This window comes from Rousettus aegyptiacus, unplaced genomic scaffold, assembly GCF_014176215.1.
Source record: "Rousettus aegyptiacus isolate mRouAeg1 unplaced genomic scaffold, mRouAeg1.p scaffold_m13_p_15, whole genome shotgun sequence".
NCBI classification, from domain to species: domain Eukaryota; kingdom Metazoa; phylum Chordata; class Mammalia; order Chiroptera; family Pteropodidae; genus Rousettus; species Rousettus aegyptiacus.
In genome coordinates, this window is record NW_023416290.1 from 42,079,171 (window position 1) to 42,103,881 (window position 24,711).

General features: G+C 31.3%; 1 pseudogene; it reads right to left on the reverse strand.

The window, feature by feature from the left end:
* Positions 1-20,548: 20,548 nt before the first annotated feature.
* On the reverse strand, positions 20,549-20,667 carry LOC118612192 (annotated as a pseudogene).
* Positions 20,668-24,711: the final 4,044 nt, after the last annotated feature.

Sequence of the window (24,711 nt, forward strand, 5' to 3'; positions counted from 1 at the left end):
TGACCGAAGAAATATAAAAGTTTTAGACTCTCCTTGTCTCTTCTAGGACAAAAAGGTTCCCAAACTTTTTGGTACAAGGGACCAGTGCTTCTATGAGAATCTAATGCCTGATGATCTACTGTGGATCCGAAGTGGTAATGTTAGCACTGAGGAGTGGCTGCAAATACAGATGAAGCTTCTCTAGCTTCCTTGACCTGGACTCACATCCTACTGTATGATTGGTTTCTAACAGGCCAGGGGTGGGGAAGGGGAGGTTAGACACCCCTGCTTTAGGACACCTAGGAGAGCTTCTGTGTAGGAATCAGAAAAGCTACTGGCTTTAAGTGACTGCGGACTTCCAGGTGAGTTCTGATACATGGGCACTTTGATATTCAAATTCTACTACTTGTTCAGTCAGCTTTATCTCTATTGAAATTCTTTTTATTCTCATGGAAAAGATAATTCTTATTTTCCAAAGAGATGTTTAGAACTGAATAAAATAATTTATAATATTGAACTATGTTACAACCACCTAGGTCAATTTCTGGCATATAGTAAGAATTCAAGTTCATGTTTGTTTGTTTATTATTTGTTTGTTTATTTATTTTTATTATGGTGGCATTGGTTAACGAAATCCACTAAGTTTCAGGTGTTCAATAGAAAGAACTCTAACTATGAGCAGTGAACACCCAATGCAATATATATATATATATATATATATATATATATATATATATATATATATATATATATATGCCTTACTGTTGAAATTCATGTTTATTTTGCTTTGGTTTCCTTTCTTCTCTCCAAGGTAAGAGTTTTAGTCTGGTGATAATTAGTTTCCCAATGGTGAAATAAATACTCTCATAAACCTAGATATTTTAGAAATTATTTTATTTTCCAGTAAAAAGCTTTCCCCTGCTCTATGTGAAGTGCTTTCCAGTGGCCACCCACTTTTTCATCTCTTGTACTTCCTATATAAATTAATTGAGTTAATGAATAGCCATTCATCTGGGGCCAACCAGCTGATTATCCTTAGAAATAATATCATGAAAAATTCTCTAGTGTTAACTGAATACCATTCACAATTCACATTCAAAATTGATTAGTGTATTTGTTACGCCTACTTGAGCAAACAAACACAAAACCAACTCTAAAATTGCTCAGTGCAAGAGAGAATTAAACATTATTGAAAAAAAATGTCATTATTCCTATCAGATTATTTTGATTTGAGACAGATCCAGTCAAGATGTGTAAAATCATTTGCATAAAACTCACAAATATTTACATGTACTGCAAAAAGAACACTCAAGATTTGCACATAGAGAACAACGTAAAACAATATAAAACATAAGTTCATATTTTATATTTTGTGGCACTGAGGATACTTCCAAGTATCCTATATCTAGTACTACTAAATCTCTCATAAATATCTCAAGGCTTTTTTTTTTTCATTACCATTGTCCTTCAAACAAATCTTCCATGCTTTACTTACATACTAGCCTTTACTTTCAGCCTTTCATGTTCCAATCGAATATTATAACCTCTATGAAGTCTCTTCTAATCACCCTTTGTCTATATCGTCTCTTCCTTCAGATCCTCAGTGTATTTATGGCTTTATTTTCTTTTGTCACTGCATTGTACTGGATTTTTATTTTAGATTATACTATTGCCTTTCAGGAGAGCCACATTCTAGATCTTTACATTTCTGCAGGTGTTCAAAGATAATGTTTAAATAGGATCTAGTCTTTTCTCCAGTCAGATTTTTGTTGAAATCATGAGTTTTTCTATGTCTACCCTTATTTTATGAATGCTTACCAATTCATCATCCATTGTAAGTTTATTTTTAACTCTATGAACATTTTCAAACATAAACAGTATTTGTGTTTCTCTATGAGAATTTTTGAATATTTAACGACAAGAAGAAGATGACAAAGTCAGGTGAAGTATTAATATCTGTAATTAGGCTTATCGTTTAGTTCAGTGAGTTGGCCCACTAAATAAACCAGTATTTTGCAATTCAATTGCAGGTTTCATTAATCATATAAATTGCTCTAGGTTGTCAGCCAATAGGTTTGGTTGTGATTGCTGGATATAGTAAATATTAAATTTGTCAATTCCACAGTTCTACTGAATCTTTCTTACTCTAGAAAATTTACCTTACTCTTTCTATATTTTTTGTTAGCTTCTAAATTGCAAGGATTTATCTGAGAAGCTATACAATTTTCTGTCTCAAAATGTACCCCATTGTAAAGGTAAGATTGGCCCAAATATTTGCATAGATTGTATTTATTTTAATTGGTCGTGAATTGCATTTAATAAAGTGCACAGATCTTAAGTGTACAGTTCAATGAGATTTTACAACATATAAACACTTCTGTAAACTGCCATCCAGATGGGCATATAGATCTTTCCAGCACTTCATTATCTCTGTCCTCTTTACGCATATTAGACTTTTGGGCAGTGTCTCCCTCTCTTTTATCTTTTTTTTTTTTTCCCTTCTGTTCCTGTTTGGACATTTTAAATTGTTCAACCATCGTGTTTATACATTTTATCTAGTGTAGTTGTTATTAATTACATCCAAGGAGTTCTTAATTTTAGTCGTTATTATTTAATAGAAAGTTTATTTGAATCGTTTTTTGCAGATTTTAACCATCTGTTGAAATGCTCCATAATTTAATCTATTTATCCATAGTTTCTATAATTTTCACTCTGCTTAGCAACTATTCTCTGTTAGAATTGCACTGTCTCACCTTGTACACAGACAGCTCAGAAGTTAACCAAGTATCTGAAGTAAATTTTTACACAGAGTCTTGGAGGCTCCTTAACTGCATCCTCCTCTACTTTAATGTATTTCCCCTCATATTTCAGCCTCTCTTCCTCCTCACTGAGACTGGCAACTCACTTCTTGGACTAAATGTCCCTCCGCTGCAGTTTGGCAAATGCCCTGAAGGAGAGACTGAGGTGAATGTGATGCTCCCGTCAAATGCTTTCCTTCTCAAGTGTGAAAGCTTCCAATTGGTTAGAGTCCAGTGCCCATCACATTTCATTTTATGGATTGTTTACAGCTTTTATAAATTAGTTTTGGCCAGTTTTTATTTAAATGGAATTATGCCGGACATATGTTTTGTATTTGTCTTCACCCTTTCATGTATTGTGTGTCAAGTACAATTCATTTATTCATTTCACATAAATATGCTACAATTCTTTCCATGGTTTGTATCTTTATGTTTTGGTTTTTTTTTTTTTTTGTCTTTCTAATTTTATACCACTACCAATACTTAATTTACATTTTGGCTTTAATTTGTATTTTCCTATATATAAATACGGTTGATAATTTTTAATTTGTGTATAGGACATTAGCTTATTTTTTTTTCCTGAAAAGTTTCTTGCTCACCTTTCTATTATAATGTCTTTGTTATATAGATTTATAAAAGTTCTTCATAGTTTATGGATGCTTTGTGCCTTTGTGTTTTGCAAATATCTTGTCAGACACTACAAATTTAATAGCATCTTTTAATGAACAGAATTTCTTAATTTTCAAGTAGTCTGTTTTTTCAGTTTTTTGTGTGTCCTATATAAAAAATATTTCTTTATCTCAATATGATCAAAATACTCTCTTATATAAAACGTATAATGTTTATTATTCTGCCATATAGAATTTTATTAACAATCCATATGAAATAAATTTTACTGATAATCGAAATAGGGATAAATTTTCATTTTTTATCATTGGTGTATATGACTAAACTGGCACAATTTGTTTTAAATAACATTTCTACCCATTGCTGTATAGTGCCACATCTGTAGTATAATTTGGATTTTTTTTTAAAAAAACTTAGTTTCAATCTATATTTGTCTTCATTTGTATAATACATACTGCTTTAATTACATGAGATTTATAAGACATCTTGACAAATAGTAAGAAAAAAAATATATCGTTTTACTTTGTTTTTCCATCAAGTATGTTGTCAATTATTGTTTCCTTAGTTTTTCATATAGATTTTGGAATTAGCTTATTTTTCTCATATAAAATTTTCTTAGAGTTTGGTATTTAATTGAATATATAATATATTTACATAATGTATATAAATATAAATAAGATACACCTTTCATACCTTAATCTCGAGATAAAAGTTTACATACTCAGATGTACATAAATTTGTGGAAAATTCATGGAAAATTTACTTTCTTATAAGAACAGTTTTCCAGCATATGCTTATATTCTTCATGTATGAATTTACTTTACATTCTCTCAAAATAGTTTATAATTTTCTGAGACATTTTAAATTCTTGAAATTAATATTTTTTGTTTACGTAAAGGTATTTTTATACTTTATGTCTAACTGCTTTTGCCACTCTATTAATATGAAATCAAAAACTATTCTAGATTTATTAAATAATTCTAACAATGTTATTTATAGATCCATTTGATTTCTCTGCATGCAAATACATCATCAATAGTTACTTTGATTACTTTATTTCTGATTTTTGTGCCATTTTGTTTTATCATATTACACTTTTAATAATCAAAGTGGAGTTATATTTGTCTAGTACATTATTATATCAATATTACGAGAAGAATGACCTGTTTTTTTTTTTTCTAATGGTGTCCTTTTAGATGTTCTTATCAAAGTTTTGTCAGCTAAAGAAACAAGTGGCAAGGATTCTCTTTTTCTTTTCCATTATGGAAAAGTTTAGGAGAAAACGTGGCTTTTATGCTCCTCAAAATTTGATAAATTCACCTGTGTGGCAATCTGAGCAGGGTGTTTTCTTAGCGGGAAATACAGTTTCTTAATGATAATAAACTAATCAGTTTTTCTCTTTCTTGTGTCAAGCTTGGTATGTTTCGCTTTTCTAAATACCTTCACAATTTTATCTTAATGCCCATATTACTTTTCATAAACATTTTTAAAACATCCTCTCAAAAATATGTTAATACTCATAAGATACAGAATGTTTTATTTTTAGTTCATGTTACCTGTGATGATTTTTCTTGATTATTTTCAACAGAATTTTTAAATGTCATTAGTATTTTCAAAGAAACAGTTATATGTGCTACTGATTATCTGAATTGTCTTCATTTGTTAATCATTTTTCTTAAATTTTTACTATTTCCATTCTTCTGTTTTCTTGGATTAATTGACTTCTTACAAAAACAAATATATTTTGCAATTTTGGCTTGAAGTTTTCTATTTATGTCAGTTTCACCACGGCATAATGAAATCTGTATTCTCATGGGCTATTTGCTTGCTTTTCTATCATTGACATAGATTTGTGTGCTAAATTTGCCCACTAAGATTTGCAAATTTTCTATACCTCTTTATAGTTTTGTCATCTTTCGTACTTTATACTTGGAAACTATAGTGTTAAATATATTATATTCAAATTTAGAGTTAGTATATCTTTCTCATGAATTGAAATTTTTATCATTACCTGTTCATTTCTTTTCCCTCACAGTCTATTTTTTATGACATTCATATATTTACACAAACTCTTTCTTGCTTAGAATTTACATGTTATGTTTTTCTACAACTTTACTGTCGACTTTCCTGTGTTTTATCTGTATTACTCACAGACAGGGTATAGCTATGTTTTTTGTTGTTGCTGTCATTGCAATCATATCTATTATTCCTTATCTCTGAATTAAAACACCTAGTGAATCTACATTTAATATAATTATACAATTATATATATGCTTTTTATATGGCACATATTTTTAAGTTCTTATATATAATTGTGTTGAGTTTTTTTAAAAATTATTTTTCTAAATCACGCATTTGTCATTAATTTTAGTAGTTTCACTGCTATGAATATATTGTTTTATAGGCTTTAAATTTTTACTTTCTATTAATCTTGTATAGAACATGTTATTCTTCTTGCTAGTTTTACTCAAACTATAAAATAGAATAGTATTTATAAGATGTTATTATTTACTCTTTGATTTTCAAGCATTCTGAATTTTATAGTGATTGTATTAATTTTTTTCTTTGTTTCTTAATTGAAATGTACATTACACAAAGTTCTATGGAATTTTGGTTAAGCTATTTTAACCTCTAAAATGCTGATTTTGCTAATTTCAAAATGAAAATAAAATAAGTTAATTGAGATTATGTGAATGGAATATATATGTGTTGTGTGTGTGTGTGTGTGTTGTGTATGTGTGTGTGTATACAGATACAGGATTCAAAATTGTTCATAGTACCAGTAGAAGTGCTACTAGCATAAAATCTCTTCTGTTCTGAAACTCAAGCAGGTCTTTCATTCACATTATATTTAATTTACTTTGCTTGCTTCGAAGTGTTCTTTAGGACAAACCAATTCAAAAACAGGCATAGGACTTGATTAGAAAATTCTCCAAAGAAGATATGTAAATGGTCAATAAGCACATGAAAAGATACTCAATATTACTAGTCATTAGGGAAATACAGATCAAAATGCAATGAGATACCATTTCACATCTCTTAGGATGGCTTTTATCAAACAAATAAGCAAAATAGAAAATAACAAATGTCAGCAGGAATGTGGAGAAATTGGAACCCTTGTGCATTGCCGGTGGGAATTTAGGATGTTACACCATTATGGAAAAGAGTTTGGTTATTCCTCAAATAGCTAAACATAGAATTACCATATGATAGTGCAATCCTGTTTCTAGAATTAAAAGGAATTGAAAGTACCCACTTAAACATATATTTTATACCAGTGTTCATTGCTACATAATTCACAATAGTCAAAAGATGGAAACAACCTAACACGAATAAATAAACAAAATGTGATTTATACATATAATGGAATATTATTCAGCCTAATATGTAGTCCATTGTGGATGAAGGTTTAAGAAATTATTTTAAGTTAAATGAGCCAGACACAAAAGGACACATATTGTACTTATACAAACTACCTGAATTCTACTTATATAAACTACCTGGAATAGGCAAATTAATAGAGACAGAAAATTGATTAGAGGAAATCAGGGACTGTGAAGAGGGGGAATGGGAAGTGATTGCTTAACAATTAAAGAGTTTTAAATGAAAATTTTTAAAAATAGTGATGATGGTTGCACAATATTGTGAATATAATTAATGCCAGTAAATTGTATAATTTAAAATAGTTAAAACAATATGTTAGATGTTATGCATTTATTATCACTATAAAAATATATAAATGTTCTCTGTGATATTTTGCATGATCACATTTAATCTTCAAAATGAGCCTGTATTTTTTAGAGCCACTTCAATTAGGGTGATTTCTTATTATTGCTATGTTTTTACTTCAACATAAATTTTGTGACTAGAATAGTTGCATCTTTACTCCACCCATACAGACTCTGCTAATTCTCAAGTATTCTCCAAGCCACAGATCTTCAATGAAGCCTTCTTTAACTGTTCCACTTTGCTTTGTTTTCTCTAAAATTTATTATTTCTAATTTTAAAATAGCCCTGAACTATGTACTCTGTTCTTTTTTTGCCCTCTTCGCTTTATACCTTCTCCTCTTTCCTCCAGCAAAATTTATGATCCCTGATTTATATTTATGAAAGCTAATGTTAGTTAGGAACATAAGTAATAGTAATAATCATTGTAAAGTAATTTATGAATTACCACGTCAAAGACACTCAAACCCTTTTTTTATAGTACTTCCGATGTCATACTTTCCATTTTTGAGGTAAGGCAAGTAAAACTCATATATATATTCAACTTTCCCAAGTTTCTTGGCTACTACATGATAGACCTAAAATTTGAAACCCGAATTATCTGCTCCAAAACTTGTGCCAGTTTCAGTTCCTAGAAAACCTTCTGAATATGTTAATCTCCAAGTAAGCAGTCATTCCTGCTTTTTAATTGATTGACCTCATATACATCCCTTTATGTTTTTATCTTGTTAAAATTTGCAAAAATTATTCACAATTGTTTTATGTCATCTTTTCTTAAAATTACATAAATAAAATGAACCTGCCCAAGTTCGCTTCCTTGTTCAACAGAACATTTATGATTTCTTTTTTTTTCATTGTTGACCAAATTCAAGCCTCATTTTATTTCTTTTTAAAATTCTTTTATGTTTCTTTTTAAATTAAATTTATTGTGTTGAAATTGGTTAATAAAATTGTATGTTTCAAGTATATAATTCAATAATATATCATATGTATATTGCATTGTATGTTTACCACCCAAAGTCAAATCTCCTTCCATCCCATATATTTGACCCCCTTTACTTTATCTACCTTCTCCCTCCCCACTTTTCCTCTGGTAATCTGTTGTCTGTGTCCATGATTTTCTGTTTGTTTGTCATGTTTGTTTGTTGGTTTCAGTTTTGTATCTCACCTATGAGTGAAATCATATGGTTCTCAACTCTTTCTGATTTATTTAGCTTAGCATGATAACCTCAGGATCCATCAATGTGGTGGCAAATGGCAATATTTCACCTTTACTTATGGCTGACTAGTATTCTATTATATATATGTACCACTCCTTCTTTATCCAATCATCTATCAAAGGACACCGTTTTTTTCCATGTCTTGACCACCGTAAATAATGCTGCTATGGACATTAGGGTGCATGTAAGTTTACGAATAAGTGTTTTCAAGTTTTTTGGGTAAATACTCAGAAGAGGGAATGCTGGGCCATATGGTAATTCTATTCTTAATTTTCTGAGGAAACTTCATAGTGGCTGTAGCAATTTGCATTCCTACCAGCAGTGTGTAAAGATTTCTTTTTTCCCTACAACCTCACCAACACTTATCATTATTTGTCCTGTTGATTATAGCTATCCTAAAAGATGTGAGGTGGTATTTTATTGTGGTTTTGATTAGCATTTCCCTAATAGCTAATGAGATTGAGCATCTTCTTATATATCTGTTGGCCATTTGTATGTCTTCTTGGGAGAAGTGTCTACTCAAGTCCTCTGCCATTTTTTTAAATTGGATTGTTTGTTTTTTGTTGTTGAGTTGTATGTGTTCTTTACATATTTTGGATATTAGCTCCTTATTGAGGTGTTGTTTGCAAATACCTTCTCCCATTCAGTTGGTTGCCTTTTTGTTTTGTTGATGGTTTCTTTTGCTGTGCAGAAACTTTTTAGTGTGATACAGTCCTATTTGTTTATTTTTGTTTTTACTTCCCTTACTTTTGAAGTCAAATTCATAAAATCCTTTCTAAAACCAAGGCGCATGAGTTTAGTACCTGTGTTTTCTTTTATGCAGTTTATATTTTCAGATTTATATTTAGTCCTTTGATCCATTTGAGTTAATTTTGGCATAGGATGACAGAAAGCAGTCTAGTTTCATTCTTTTGGATGGGACTTTCTAATTTTCCCAGCACCATTTATTGAAGAGGCTTTCTTTTCTTCATTGTATGAAAGATTATATGCTACCAAATTCAATAACCTAGAATAAATGAACAAGTTCTTAGAAATATACAGCCTTCCTGGACTGAATCACAAAGAACTAGAAAATCTAAATACATCAGTAAGTAAAGTAAAACAATCATCAAAAGCCTTCCAAAAAGTAAAAGTCTAGGACCAGATGCCTTCATTAGTGAATTCTACCAAACATATAAAGATGATTTAATACCTGTCATTCTCAAACTCTTCCAAAAAATTGAAGAAAGGGCAATATTTTCTAACTCGTTTTATGAAGCCAACATTATCCTGGTACCAAAACCTTGTAGAAATAACACAAACAGAGAAAACTATAGACCAGTATCTCTGATGACTACAGATGCAAAAATCCTAAACAAAATACTAGCAAATCAAATACAACAGTACATTAAAAAGATTATATATCACAATCAAATGGGGTTCATTTCAGTAGTATAAGAATAGTCCAATGTATGTAATAGATCAATGTGATACACCACATAAACAAACAAAAGAATAAAAATCATATGAGCATCCAGTTATGATTAAAGCAATTAATAAAATGGGTTTAAAAGAAAAATACCTCAACATAATAAAGGCCATATATGTCAGACCTTAGCTAATATACTTAATGGTGAAAAACTAAAAGCTTATCCTGGAAGGTCAGGAACTAGACAAAGATGGCCACTCACACCACTATTATTTGATACAGTATTGGAAATTCTAGCCAGAGCAATCGAGCAAGAGAAAGAAAGAAAAGGCATCCAAATTGGGAATGAAGAAATCAAATTGTTACTTTTTGCAAATGATATGTTACTCTATATAGAAAACCCTAATGGCTAAACCGAAAATCTATTAGTAACAATAAACAAATACAGTAAAGTTGCATTATATAAAATCAATGTATGAAAATCTCTTATGTTCCTGTACACTAACAATGAAATTTCAGAAAAAGAAATGAGAAAAAAAATCCTTTTGCAATTGCAAAAAAATAAAATTAAATAAAATGCTTAAGAATAAACTTCACGAAACATCTGAAGGATCTATGCACTGAAAACTACACTGAAAGCAATAAACAGATTTAATACAATCCTTATCAAAATTCTAATAGCATTATTTTTAAAAAATAGAACAAAAAAATTTATCAGATTTGTATGGAATCACAAGACCAGAATAGCCAAAGGAATCCTGAGAAAAAAGAACAAGGCCGGAGTATCATACTGCCTGACTTCAACTTATACTACAAAGGAACAGTAATCAAAATAGCATGCTATTGGCAGAAAAACAGACAAACAGAACAGTGGAACAAAATTGGGAGCCCAGAAATAATCCCACATATATAGGGGCAAATTATTTTTAACAAAGGAGCCAAAAATATATAATGGAGAAAAGCAAGCCACAGTATTTGAACTGTACACTTAATTAATTTAATTATATCGGTAAAATAAGTTGTCTTCAAGGTGTTTGCATACCAGACTAGGAACTTCTTTTCTCAACCTATGTCCTGACTTAGCATCCTTCATTTCAAGTACTTGTACCAACTTCTTTTACTAAAATCTTCTTCAAGATAAAATTAGATATTGATTATTTATAATGTATTAAAAATATTTCAGTATCCACACTCTTCCATTGTGAATGATTGGTGCCTTCAGTAGTTGCTGAAGAGAAAGCTTGTTCCATGGTTGAAAGGAATTCCATGTATCGCAACCACATGGGAAAACTATATATCTGTATTTCCTCAGTATCATATCTTTGCTTATTTACTCTCTGATGATATTCCTACTACTATGTACCTCTATAAGAAAAAGGATTTTCATACAAGAAATGGAGTTATAAATCAGATCTCCTCTCTTATAAAATGGGGGCTCAATTAAATTATTTTTGATTATTTGGTGTTATTGCACAGCAAAGAGCCATAATCCTTAGATTCATCATTATAATTTGCTTATATTCTTTCCATGAACAAGGAAGATAGAACTGTCATTTTCCAATTCCATTGAACTGTTTAACCAAGGAAAATCGGTGAAATTCATTTAGTTCTTGTATACAGTGCACTAATCTTTGTGTGACATTTAAAAAATGTTTTCGAAGTATTAATTCTATTACAAATACTGGAGTTTATATCAAACATATCTTTTGATATCAAGCAGTATGTTTAAAATTCCTTTGAACTTAATTATAAATGAATTTAATTTAAACTTAATAGTCTTCAGTAAATGATTTATTATAACATCTAATGCTCAATCTTTTCAATGGCATAATAATTTTCTAGTTCATTGCTGTGATTTGAAAATGGTACAAAAGTGTCATTCACTTAAATATCTTCTTGTTGCTAATTATTTATTGTTGTTCTTCCTAGATAGTCCAAATAGTATTTTTTTCTTATTTATCACTACAGTTTTTAAAAAGATTTTATGAATTCCAGGTCACTATATCAATCATTTCTGTAAAAAGAAGTGATCTTTTAATTGATAATATTTTGTGAAACCAAGGTAACAAAGACATAGATAGATAATAGATATATAAATATTTAAATTAATAACTTAATATGTATTAGATTCTGTTTTAGGTACTGTAAATATATAAATAGACAAAACAAAGATCCATAAGCATTTATGGAGCTTAATTCTAGCATATTAAAAATCAATGAAATTTACTAGTGCCCTTATTCATAAAAGTTCTCAGGGTAGGGACAGTAAAATTTAATATGTGGAGCTAGATGTTTACTTTCCTGTACAACTCTCAATATACATTAAATCAGTCTTCAAATTTTCATGATCATTAGTATTTTTCATTCTACTTGTCAGTGGAAATTTGTATTTCTTATACGTTATAAGACAGTTTTATATTCCACTATGTGTAACAGTATCATATCTTATTAATTCCAATCTATATATAAGCCTCATATAAATTCTTTCATGATTAAAGATCCTGACATCTGTCTTAAATTGTATGTGTTATGCATATATATGCTAGTGTACATCATGAGCAAGAATATAAGTAGCATTTATAAACACTTAGACACTCTTACTTTAGTAATGTAGATTTTTAAAGCAATGTCAGAAAATATTCATACTCCCAGCTACTGTGAAAAATTAAAACTAGACAGTGATTGTGATGCAACATTCGACAGCTGATTGCCTAAGACAATGCATAGTTGAGATAATTGACCTGTTGAGCATGCTAGTATTTATTTGTCTTTGTTCTCTTAAGCACCTTTCCTAACTTTTTAAAAAATTAGAATTTTTTGGAAATAATATATGTAATTCAGCGTCCTGCAAAAATTTCTTTACCAAATTCCAATTAATTCCTAGGCATTCAGCTTAAATAGAAAGCCAATATGAGAATTTTAGATTGGAAAAAAAATGGTTTCTGAGTCTGTTGCACATCTGTAGTTGAAGACATTAGCATTTAGATAAGAATCCACATAATAAATTCTACTTTCAGTTGTGACTGGAAAGAGTTTATCCATTCAGATAAACACATTTACTTTCTTTCATCAGATAGAGAAACTTAAAATGAAACATGTTTCCATTTAAGCATTACTTGCCAGGAAATGCAGCATTAACTCTTTGTTTAACAATAGTAGCTGCCAAATTCAGGTGATAGTTTCATCTATCTTATTCCTTTCACTGTTTTATTTTGTTTAATTATTTTTAGAAAAAAAAAGTTTTAATGAGGTACTACAATAAACTGCACATTTAAAAAATTCAAATGTATAATTCATAATTAAATTTATTGGGTGACATTGGTCAACAGATTTCAAGTATACAATTCTATAATACATCATCTGTGTATTGCATAATGTGTTTACCACCCAAGTCAAATCTCCTTCCATCAACATATATTTGATCCTCTTTACCCTTATCTACTTCCTCCCATCTCACAACACTGTTGTCTGTGTCTACGGGTTTTTGTTTGTTTGTTTGTTCATTTGTTCTATATCCCACATGTGAGTGAAGTCATATGGGTCTTGGGTTTTTTTTCTGTCTGATTTATTTCATTTAGAATGATATTCTCAAGATCCATGCATGTTGTCACAAACGGCAGTATTTCATCTTTACTTATGGCTGATTAGTATTCCATTGACTATAGTTATCACATTGTCTTTATCCAGTCATCTATTGAAAGACACTTTGGTTGTTTCTATGTCTCAGCTATCATGAATAATAATACTGCAGTGAACATAGGAGTACAGATATCTTCACAAATATATGTTTTCAAATTTTTCAGGTAGATACCCATAAGAGGGATTTCTGGATAATGTGGTAATTCTGTTCTTAATTTTTCAAGGAACCTCCATACTGTTTTCCATAGAGGCTGTACCAATTTACATTCCTACTAGCAGTGTATGAGGGTTCCTTTTTCTCCACAACCTCTCCAACACTTATTGGAGAAATTTATAAATTTTGATATCTGTATATACTTGTCAAAAGATCATGGCAATTAAGATAAAGAACATATTTCACCCTCAAAAGTATCCTTTTGCCCATCCTCTTTTAGTCACTCCTGGCACCACTGCTCCTACATTATTCCCCAAACAACCACTGATCTACTTTATAATATACTGTATAGTCTTTCGTTTCTGGACACTCATTCAGTATAATTATTTTAAGATTCATCCATGCTGTAACATATTTCAATAATTAATACATTGAGTAAGATTGCACTATGTGGATATACCATAGTATATTTTTCCATTAACCTGTTGATGACTATTTGGGTTATTTCTGGTTTTGCACTATTACAAATAAAGCTACTACGAACATTCATATAAAAATATTTGTATGACATATGCTTTCATTTCTTTTGGTTATATACTTAGCAATGATATGAGTGTATCATATAGTAGTTTTTGTTTACATTTTAAGAAATTGCAAAATTGATTTAGATATGCTTGTACCATTTACATTCTCACCAAAAGTTAATGAACATTCCAATTACATCATCTTTTCACCAATACTTGGTGTGATCAGTCTTTAATTTTAGCCATTTATTTTTTTAAAAATGGTATTATACTGTGTGTGTTTTTTAATTTCATTAATGATTAATGACCGAATATCATTTCACGTGCATGTTTGCCAATGGCAGATCTTCTTGGGTGAATGGCCTGTTCACATCTTTTGCATATTTATTAGATGTATTATTTGTATTGGTATTATTGAATTTTGAGTCATTCGTATGCTATGGGTACAATACCTTTATCTGATATGTTATTTGCAAATACATTTGCTGTGAGTTTTCTTTCTTTCAGCAGTGTTTTTCAAAGAATGGAAATTTTCTTTATACTAGGGTTCGATTTATCAATTTATTCTTTTAATGTTTACACATTTGGTGTTATATAAGCAATTTGTTCCTAATTCTGAACAGATAGGTAAGACTCCTCCCTGGTCCCTTGGCATATGGTGCTGGATCCCACAGCTTCCACAAAGACATTATTTTTCCTCCTAAACAAACACCAAATTGTTGTTGTAGGGGGACTATGATGAGGAGTGTCTTATTCAATCATCTTGCTAATGTCACTAAGGTAAATAGTTTTACAGGCACTACAATTTGTGTCAGAAGCAAACAGATTTTTCCCTTAAGGAGCTTATAATCTAGAGGAAGATCAGTGAATAAACAAATAAATATATAGTGTCAGGAAGTGATAACTCTGATGAATAAAAATAAAGCAGAATAAAGATAAAGAGCGATAGACAGTACTAGTCTGTTAAAAAGGAGATGAATGAAGGCTCATCTTTTAAAATGTTATTTAAGCTAAACTTGAAAGAAGAGAATGAGAGATGCGACTGGTTATTGGGAGAAAAGACAGAGCATTGAGTACAAATACCTGAGGGTGAGAGTATCCTTATTAAATTGTCACATTAAATAGCCAAAAATCAACCTTTTTTTTTTTTTTAACCTCCCTAAACACTTATTTCATATTATTCAAGTTTACCTGTCAAGGAACTGTGTAAAGACGGTAATGAATGTGAACAACAGTAAGTGAAGTCTTCATAAAGAATCAGTTATGGAACAGATCATTTAGCACCTTGTAAATCCTGAGATGTGTAGTAGGATTCACTCTGAGGAAGTTGGGAAGCTATTGGAGGATATGGAGGACGGTAACGTCATGTGATTTAGATTTTAAAAGGGTCACCAAGACCACCTTTGTTGAATCTAAGTTGGTAGAGGGGTAAAGTGAAAGTAGGAAAACAAATCTGTAAACTATTACAAAGAAAATCTATGGACTTTGGACCAGTGTAGGTGCTAAAGATGTGTTGAGAAGTATTTGAATTCCAAATATATTAAAAAAGAAATGGCAACAATATTTTTGGGCAATTTAACATGAATGTGAGAGAAAGAGGGGAGTCAAGTGTTCCTCCAAAGGCTTCTTGCCTAAGCAAGTTAATGAGTAAGAGTACTGCTTAGTAATAAGGGGAAAATGCAAGAGGACATTTCATCTAGGAGTGGAAGGAAATGTGAAAGACAATTCAATTTTATTTAATTTTGAGAAATGTCTTAGGCATCTGCATACTTACCTCAAGAAAGCATCTGGATTTAGGAGTGGAATTCAGGGTCTACATTTGGACTAGGTATGTAAATGAGGGACTCAGCAGCATATACATAGCATTCAAACTCATAAAATTGATGAAATTATCTAAGAAGTGAACATATGAAATAAACTATAGCAAAAACACCAACAGCAAATAAATCTCGGCTTGAAAGAATAAAATTAAGTGGTCTAATTACTGGAAATAAGAGAAAACAATGTCAGAATGGTAAACATGATTTAATGCTGAAACAGGCAGTTAGAGTTCCAGATCCAGATATAGGCTGTAAAAGTTAGGGACTAAGTATGTAACATCCACATGTGAATTTTAAATGGATTCCTAGGTGCTCAGTGTAGAGGATGTTGGAACCGAGACTCCTGTATAAAACTGTTATTCTAAGAAGGCTCCATCTGTGAAAAGGAAGCTAGGAAATTTCTGTTCATGTTTCCTGCAATATAGCAAGATTGTATGCCATCTGCCTCATCTCTTGATTGGAGAAAAATCACCCAGGAGCAATAAAACTTCCAGACTCCTACCATATGTGAGATTGGGGCTGAATTAACACTTCCTACAAGTTGCCCAATTTCAAAGCCCAGAAATTATTAAAATTGCTCACTATTATTGAAAACTGTAGTCCCAGGCAGGGGAAAAAAAATGGAAAAACCTCTAGGGAAACTGGAACCATCAGGGCACATGAATATTCCACAGGAGAAAACTTTTGAACACCATACCAAGTAGAGCTAGTGTCTCCCTCAGGAGTAAAAGGAAGGTTGCTTGTAATGCTGAAAGACAGATTCAGTGGCTCTCTCTGGAGCAAAAAATAGGCATGATCATTATTCATTGTAAAAGGTTCCTGTCCTCCCAAATCAATGTCTTCTGTAATGCAACCCACTGTGTACTTCGTCTTGTGGGAATTGGGGCTTGGAGAGCCAGTGCAAAATGCTAATTCTCTGGCTATCGATAATTCTATGAGCAATAAATAGGTCTTTGTTTCTGACTCAGAACTTCCATGTCTAATACCAACATTCATTAAACTATGGAAGGCTAATTGTTACCTTACAAATGGGGTAAAATCTCACACTCTTCCCAGTTCTTGACAATATTGTCTCTCATCCTTAAATATATTCATTAGCTGTTCTTTCTACTATCGATGTCTTCTGTCATCTCACATCCTCTGAACCTAGATTTCTAGCTAGTCAACTTTTTTTATCCTTCCAAATCTATGTTAGGTATGACTTCCTTGAGACATGTTTCCTGTCACCATTTTAGCTGGCTTTTTAACACTCCAATAACAACCCATATCTTAGTTTACTTTTCCTTTTATTCGTATAAAGAAACTTTATTATTGCTTTTTCCATGGGTAAATTTCATTAAATTTGCTTATTCTTAGTGTCCCTAGAATCAGATCCATGTAGTCTAGCACATGATTAATAAATAGGTTGTCAATAAATTAGTTAATAATACTCCCTGACCTACGTTATAATGGTCCAAGGATCTCTTTGATTTTTTCCTTACTTTCACTCAAAACTTTAATCAACTATTTATCACAAACATCCAAGAATTGTTAGATTATTTGGATAAATACTTCAGAGCTAAGGCTGAGTTCAGTTTCTTCCTACAAAAAAAAAAATGAGGTTCATTGTTATATTTATCTTGGAAAAGCATGCTAACAAGGATAAAATTAGCACTTTTCTATATATTTATTGTAATTGAAACTTGGTACTCTGTCCACTTTCTATCTGACATCTGAAAGATTTGTATTCCATTTTCTGAAAATTGTTACCAAATTATATTATATTATTCTATTGAACAAGCAACTAAATGTCAGAGATATACTTTATCCCATTAACTATAGATTATATATGATATATTTATACATTTACAATACTTGAATCCCTTCCATGGCACAGTGCTTGTGTGATACAGATTATGACTCTAACAGATAATCTTTCAATACTGAGTAAATATGGTATATTCCTGTAAAACAATATAGCACAGTCTCTTTTCACAGTTTTCCTCACGTTTGCTCTTCTGTCAGTCTTGTACAATGGCATAGAATTCACTGATACTTAGCTCCATGCTTCTGACTTGTGCTCCTTCATATAGTTTACTGCCAATGCAAAATACTCAGTTTTGGGGGCGGGGGTATGTTTAATTATCTAAATCAAATTGGGCACACAAAAATATTTCCCTGCACAGATAAAACTTTTCTCTAGATTTTAACAATAATTCAATAAAAACTAATAAAAAAATAAAGACATAAAACAGAAAAAAATGCTGGGTATAGGATATGGCTTTTTATTAAGCCCATTGCCCTGATCCCTCCCCATGGGCTCTCTTGTGTGTTGTCCTGGTTTTAAAGACTGGTTTTACGTCTAACTCCTAGCCTGTATTCTTATAAGAGTAGCTAATTTTTCCCACCATCCAAGTCTTAGATGTTCAGCTTTCAACAACTCTTAACTAGAACATTAAACAGCTTTTAGCTTTACTTAAGCCAATTCAATTCTATTTGGTGATTCTTTTTCCGCCATCAGATAAAGGTTATACCCTGTCCTTTGTTATGATGACTACATGCACACACACACACACACATACTTCACCAAGAATAAACATGATACACAAAACATTGTGTGTGTGTGTATATGTATGTATGTATGTACATTACATACATACAGATATATACATACATATTTCTCTATATACATATGTTTCTATCATATAGGGGAAAAATTTCATCCAAAAAATACATTGTTAGCAGGATTTCAGTTTTGCTGTATATACATGGCTTTTGAAATATCACACAGAACAATTTTCCTCCTTAAAGGCATCACTCTATATCACTTCTTACACCTTGGGTCACTTATTTACTTTACTTCATGGTTCCTTGGGCATTGAATTGGGCATTGAGTCTGCTTTCTAGCTTTGTAACGTCTTTCTAGTTTTGTAACATCCCCCACCACCCTAATTTCTGCAGTTTTCATCAAGGTTTTAAAGATCATTAAGGCCAAATTGTTCAGCTGCAAGTACCACATCATTCTTTCACACCTACTGTCTCTACAAAAGGAAGTTGCACCAGTCATATGGGCCAGGTATATTAGGTCAACTTTGCGTTCATTTTTTTCTTCTCGTATCTCTTTATTCAAGGCTCATGACTTTCCCCTATGAAAGTGATAATTGAGCTCTCTTCCAAGTACCACACTATCTTGCTTTGAACTTAGTGAGAAAACTAATATATACCATTTATTTTTTTTAATTCTATTTTCTTTCAATTTTGGTTAATAAAATGAATTGTCAATCCCACAGGTCTGTGGAGTCACAGCAGATGGCTGGAATCCTCGGTAGCTGATGGGGTTTGGGCAACTTACCTGTCTCTTCCTTAGTTTTGTCATTTGTTAAATGATGGCAATAAGGGCACCTATTTCAATACATTTTTATAAAGAATATGCGAGATACTGCATGTGAAGGACTATAATTATCTGAAATAGAGTTGGTATTTGGTAAAGTGGCATTTTATTTTATTATATATGGTATCATCTGAAAATTTCACCCGTTTACAGATAAGCACTCCACAGATATTCCTGGTGGCTCTAATGATGCTTTAACATATAGTAATCTCTAACTATGTTTACCAGTCACAGGGAGGCATATGTTGTGCATGAAGGCAGATGAAGGTTTTAAAATATGGGCAAGAACAAATTTGGTTACTTAGAGATTTTTTGTAAATGAATCATTGGTAGGATGCAGCTGTGGTTTGACGGCTTTTGTACAATATACAGTAATTAGGACTTTATTCCACTTTCATTTACTGCAAATAAGACTCACTAATTGATGGATTTCCCTTTATGTACCAAAAGAAATTTTCTCAGATGCTTATTGAACACATCTAATGTAGTTTTAAAATTAAAGTAGAAAAAAAATATTTTAACTTCAAGACAGATACCCCAAATATTTATCCTAGGGAACTAAGCCTTGCAAAATTAGATGTCTTATCATCTTGGCAGTAGGCATTAGCAAACACTTTACATTCCACTAGAATCAACTCTCTTTAAATGTATTAAATTGTGTTGGGTCTTAAACTCCTTTTTCCTAAAAATTCTAATTAACAAACTAAGCTTGTTTTAAATTTAATTGAATTCCTACTGAATATTAAAATACCACAAATAGAAAATACCTTTATATATTTTTATATAAGCATACACTTCTGATATGAAAACGTTAAGGAAAAATATATAATTTTTTAGTGAAAGATAAATCCTGTTTCTAATTTAATTGATTTACGTATATTATGAACTGAACATATCCTTATTACTGAATCACATTAAAGATGTCACTTGATTATAGTAAATATTTGGTAGTACAAATCTATGTAGTTAACAATTACCCTATTTCATTAATATAGCAACTAGTTGATGTAATATGTACCCTTATACCATATATATATGAGAAAACTAAGACTCACTCAGTTTAAAAAGCTAGTTAGTAGGGGTTAAATTGAAACTCAGGTCTGTAGAACTCAAGAGTTCAAATGTCTCCACAGGCTGTCATGTCCCTTTGTCACTCACGATGCTTAATCTACGATGCAGAATAGCATAACTATTATATTTTAGGCAAGGCGACCCTTGGTTGACCTCACAGATTGCAAGGACCTTGTCAGCTTACAATCCCTTTTTTTGATTTTATTTTTTTATGCCTACAGCACGTGGTCTTCCTAGGTGGTCTCCCATCCAAGGACTAACCAGGCCTGATCCTGCTTAGCTTCTGAGATCAGGTGAGATCGGGCTTGTTCAGGGTAGCATGGCCGTAGACTAGAATGGCATAACTAAAACTGATGGAATTTAGTTATTTTGGTTTATAAAGAAAGTTTCACATAAAATACCCTGTAATAATTTATTTCCTTTAGTAACTATAGTTTCAGAATATTCCAAAATGTTTTGTAAATCCCCAAAACAGATTCAAGTAAATTACTCAGCTGGTACTTAGACGTAACTGATTGTATATCAGATTTGCATTGAAACTTGCTAATATTAGTACAAGAAATATATGAGCTTTATGATTTATCTATTTTTCAGTGTGTTATATTTGGAATGAAGGACAGAGACAGACAGGAAAATGAAAAATAGAAATGACCTATCTTTCTATAAATACTCAAGAATTTCAGGAGAAAAATGATTGTGGACAAATGTATGGAAATAATGAAATATATATGGAAACAAAGAAAGAGAAAATCATAGACACCTAAAATTGAGATACCTAAAACTGCCTTGTCCACAGTCATAAAACTATTTTAAAATATTCTGTTTATTAATAAATTCTAATTTCTGAACACCTTTGCAAGAGAAATAAATCCTGAGAGACTAATCCAATTTTCTTTTAATAGAGTTGCTATTCTAGGGAATGACATAGTCATGACAAATACTAACAGAGATTAAGACACATAAAGCAAAACTTGCCAAAAATAAAAAAAGAGAAATAGACAAATCCTAAAGCATCATCACGTATTTTAACATTTCTCTCAATATCTGATAAAACAAGCAAATTAACAAAGAAAAATCAGTAAATTATTGACAATTTAAACAATGTGAATAATAACTGATCAGTTCACATATATAGAACATTTAACCCTCACAATATTAATTCTTTTAAAAATGTTCAGAGAAATTCTATTTAAAATACCAAATTCTGGGCCTAAAAGCAAATTCCAGTGAAGTTCAAATGACTGAGGTAGTATGTATTATTTTCTCTAACCCCGGTATACTTATGTTAAAAACAAACAAGTTCATTTTAAAATTTTCATATGTTTAGAAATTAAGAAATTCTTGTCATCACGCATTTTAATTTTATTCAAATACTTTATTGACATTCTCATAAGCATGGACAATTGCATATATGGCTAATAGAAGCTAAATGTCAGATGGATCTAAAATTGAACTACCGTATACAAATTCACATATACCCACATAGAAAAATATGATTGAATTCAAGTTACAGTGCAACCCACTGTGTCATAGATTTTGCCATTTGGCACTGTCTGCTTTATTATCGGAACCAAAAATATAAATGAACACAGCATGGCTTTTCTAAGGTATAGAGAGCACAGTGGCTGTTATCACTCTCTTGTAGGTTTGTCAGAAGGAACATTTAATATTCTTATTATGCATTTTAATAGTAAGTAAAAGTAGGATAAGCATGGGAAAGATAAACACAAAAATAATTCTAAATAGAGAAAAATATATTAAGTTTAAGCAGTTGAAATATGCAATGATTTGTGGTTCAATATTTGAGACTAAACCAAACTCTCTACATTCCCTTTCTCCAACTCCCAGTGATGTGAATACAATAATTGTTTTCTAAAACAATTACTGTGATCTGAATGTTTGTCCCCCATCCCCCATACACAAAATTAATATATTGAAATCCTAATTCCCAAAGTTGATGGTATTAGGGGGTGGGACCTTTGAGAAGTGATTACGTTGTGAGTGTGGTGCCCTCATGAATGAGGTTAATGCCTTATAAAAGAGACCTCACAGAACTCCCTAGCCCCTTGCGTCATGGGAAAACATGGCAGGAAGGCACAGGCTATGATCCAGGAAGAGGGCCTTCACCGGAAGGTGACTATGCTGGCACCTTGATCTTGAACTTCCAGCCTCCAGAACTATGAGAAATAGATGTTCTTTACGAGCTCACCAGTCTCTGGTATTTTGTCATAGAAGCCCAGATGGACTGAGAGAACACAACCCATAATAGTACTGAAAATAAAATGAGAGTATAGCACGAGAACAAAAATTTAAATAACTTTTGGAACACACAGAACAGATGTTGCTTGGATTGACATATAAGAGCAGAGAGGCCTATAGCCTAAAATACCAGAGGAAAGAGAAGTCTTTATCACAAAATTCACAGAGGAAAACTAGTTTGGAGTAAAATTTTATAAACAATAAGTATAGGTCATGGAGAAACAGCAGGGCTATCATTACATCCATTAAGAACAGCATAGTCAGTTTTCTTCCCCTTTCACTAATCTGCTTCATTCATGCATATCATATACTGACTAAACTGAAAATATTTCTCTGAAGAAAATGGACTTTATCTCAAGAAGCTATCAATTTTAGATATCTTAGTTTGCCAGTGAAGTCTAGAGGCCCTTGAGGTAACCTTGTGTCTTCACAGTAGACTGGGAAGCAAGAAAAAAAAAAAAATATCCCAGAGTCACTTATTATAAATGGACTTTTCTTATTCAGTCGAGGTGCTATCTTAAATTCAGCAATACTACAGAATTCAGAAATATTCATCCAGAAGCTTAAAGCTGGCTCAAACCTGTGATTTAGAAATTCCACTTGCAGGAATCAGCAATATGTTTAAAAAGAAAGAAGAAAGAAAGAAAGAAAGAAAGAAAGAAAGAAAGAAAGAAAGAAAGAAAGAAAGAAAGAAAGAAAGAAAGAAAGAGAAAGAAAGAAAGAAAAAGATGTTGATAATTTATGTCCAAATGTAATCATTACAATAATGATCGAAATAGGAAATGGATACTTGAACAATGAATTATTTTGCAATTATAAAAATAGCGTTTATGAAGAATATTAAGTGGCCCTGGAGAGTTCAGTTAATACATGTCACCAATATGTTAGCAATGCTCTCTGTGCTGGAGAGTATGACTAGTATCTTTCATTATGATTTTATATTTTTCAAACATCTTGCAGGTATAATTATATATTATATTTTGAAAAAATATTTTTTTAAAAAAATTTATAAATAAAATATAGTTAGTCGAAAGTAGTAGATAAGTGCGTATGTAGTTGCATCAGAGGGGTCGGAGTATTGAGACTCTCTAAGACTATTCAGTGAAAACACAGAAGGCTGAAGGCTTCATATTCTTACAAAAATTTCAGAAAAAAATAAGGTCAGAGAAACGCTACTCTCAGTAGTAATAACATGGAATGACCATAGAGCACAGGATTTTTAGGGTAGTGAAACTATTCTGTATGATATTATAATGGTGACAAGTGCCATTATAAATTTGTTCAAACTCATGGTATGTACAACACTGAGAGTGAACCCTAGTGTAAACTATGGATTTGACGAGGTGATGATGTGTCGATGTAGGTTCGTCAATTGTAACAAATGTCCCTCTGGTGGGGGAAGTTGATAATGGGGAGGCCGTGCATGTGTGGGGGCAGGAGCTATATGGGAATTCTCTGTATCTCCTGCTCAATTTTTCTGTGAACCAAAACTGATTAAAAAATAATAAAATGTATTTTTAAAAAGAGAATGATTATATGTAAATATAAGATGTTAAGGAGATTATCACAAATAGGTCAATTGTTATAAGCATAAGGCCATTTATATAAACCTATGTATTTCATCAATTTTAGAAGTTTATTTTTGCATTTGTTCATTTAAGTCTTTTTATGTTATGTCATATCAATTCTAATTTATATGTCATATAAATTCTAAATTCTATGTAATACTTTGTCACTACTGTAATAAAACACATATAAAACATCTTGATTATAAGATAACAGCACATGTATCTTCATTTTCCAATAATATGGGGTGCTAGTATATTCCAATTTAACATGACAGGCACAGAAGTGGATGATATGTAAATGTGAACATACTGAAAACACATTTTATTTAGGACAAGCCTTATAGTAGAAAAAAAAAACAGGTTTAATAAGATTGACTGAGCAAATACATTTGTTAGGCTTTATGTGATTTCTGCTTGAATATATGTAATGATTATTTTAGCAATAACTTTAATATGTCTGCTGATATTATACCAACCAAGTTATGACAAGTTTTGACAATGGCTATGGAATATAAATGACCATTTTGTAGTTCTTCACCCAATGGATT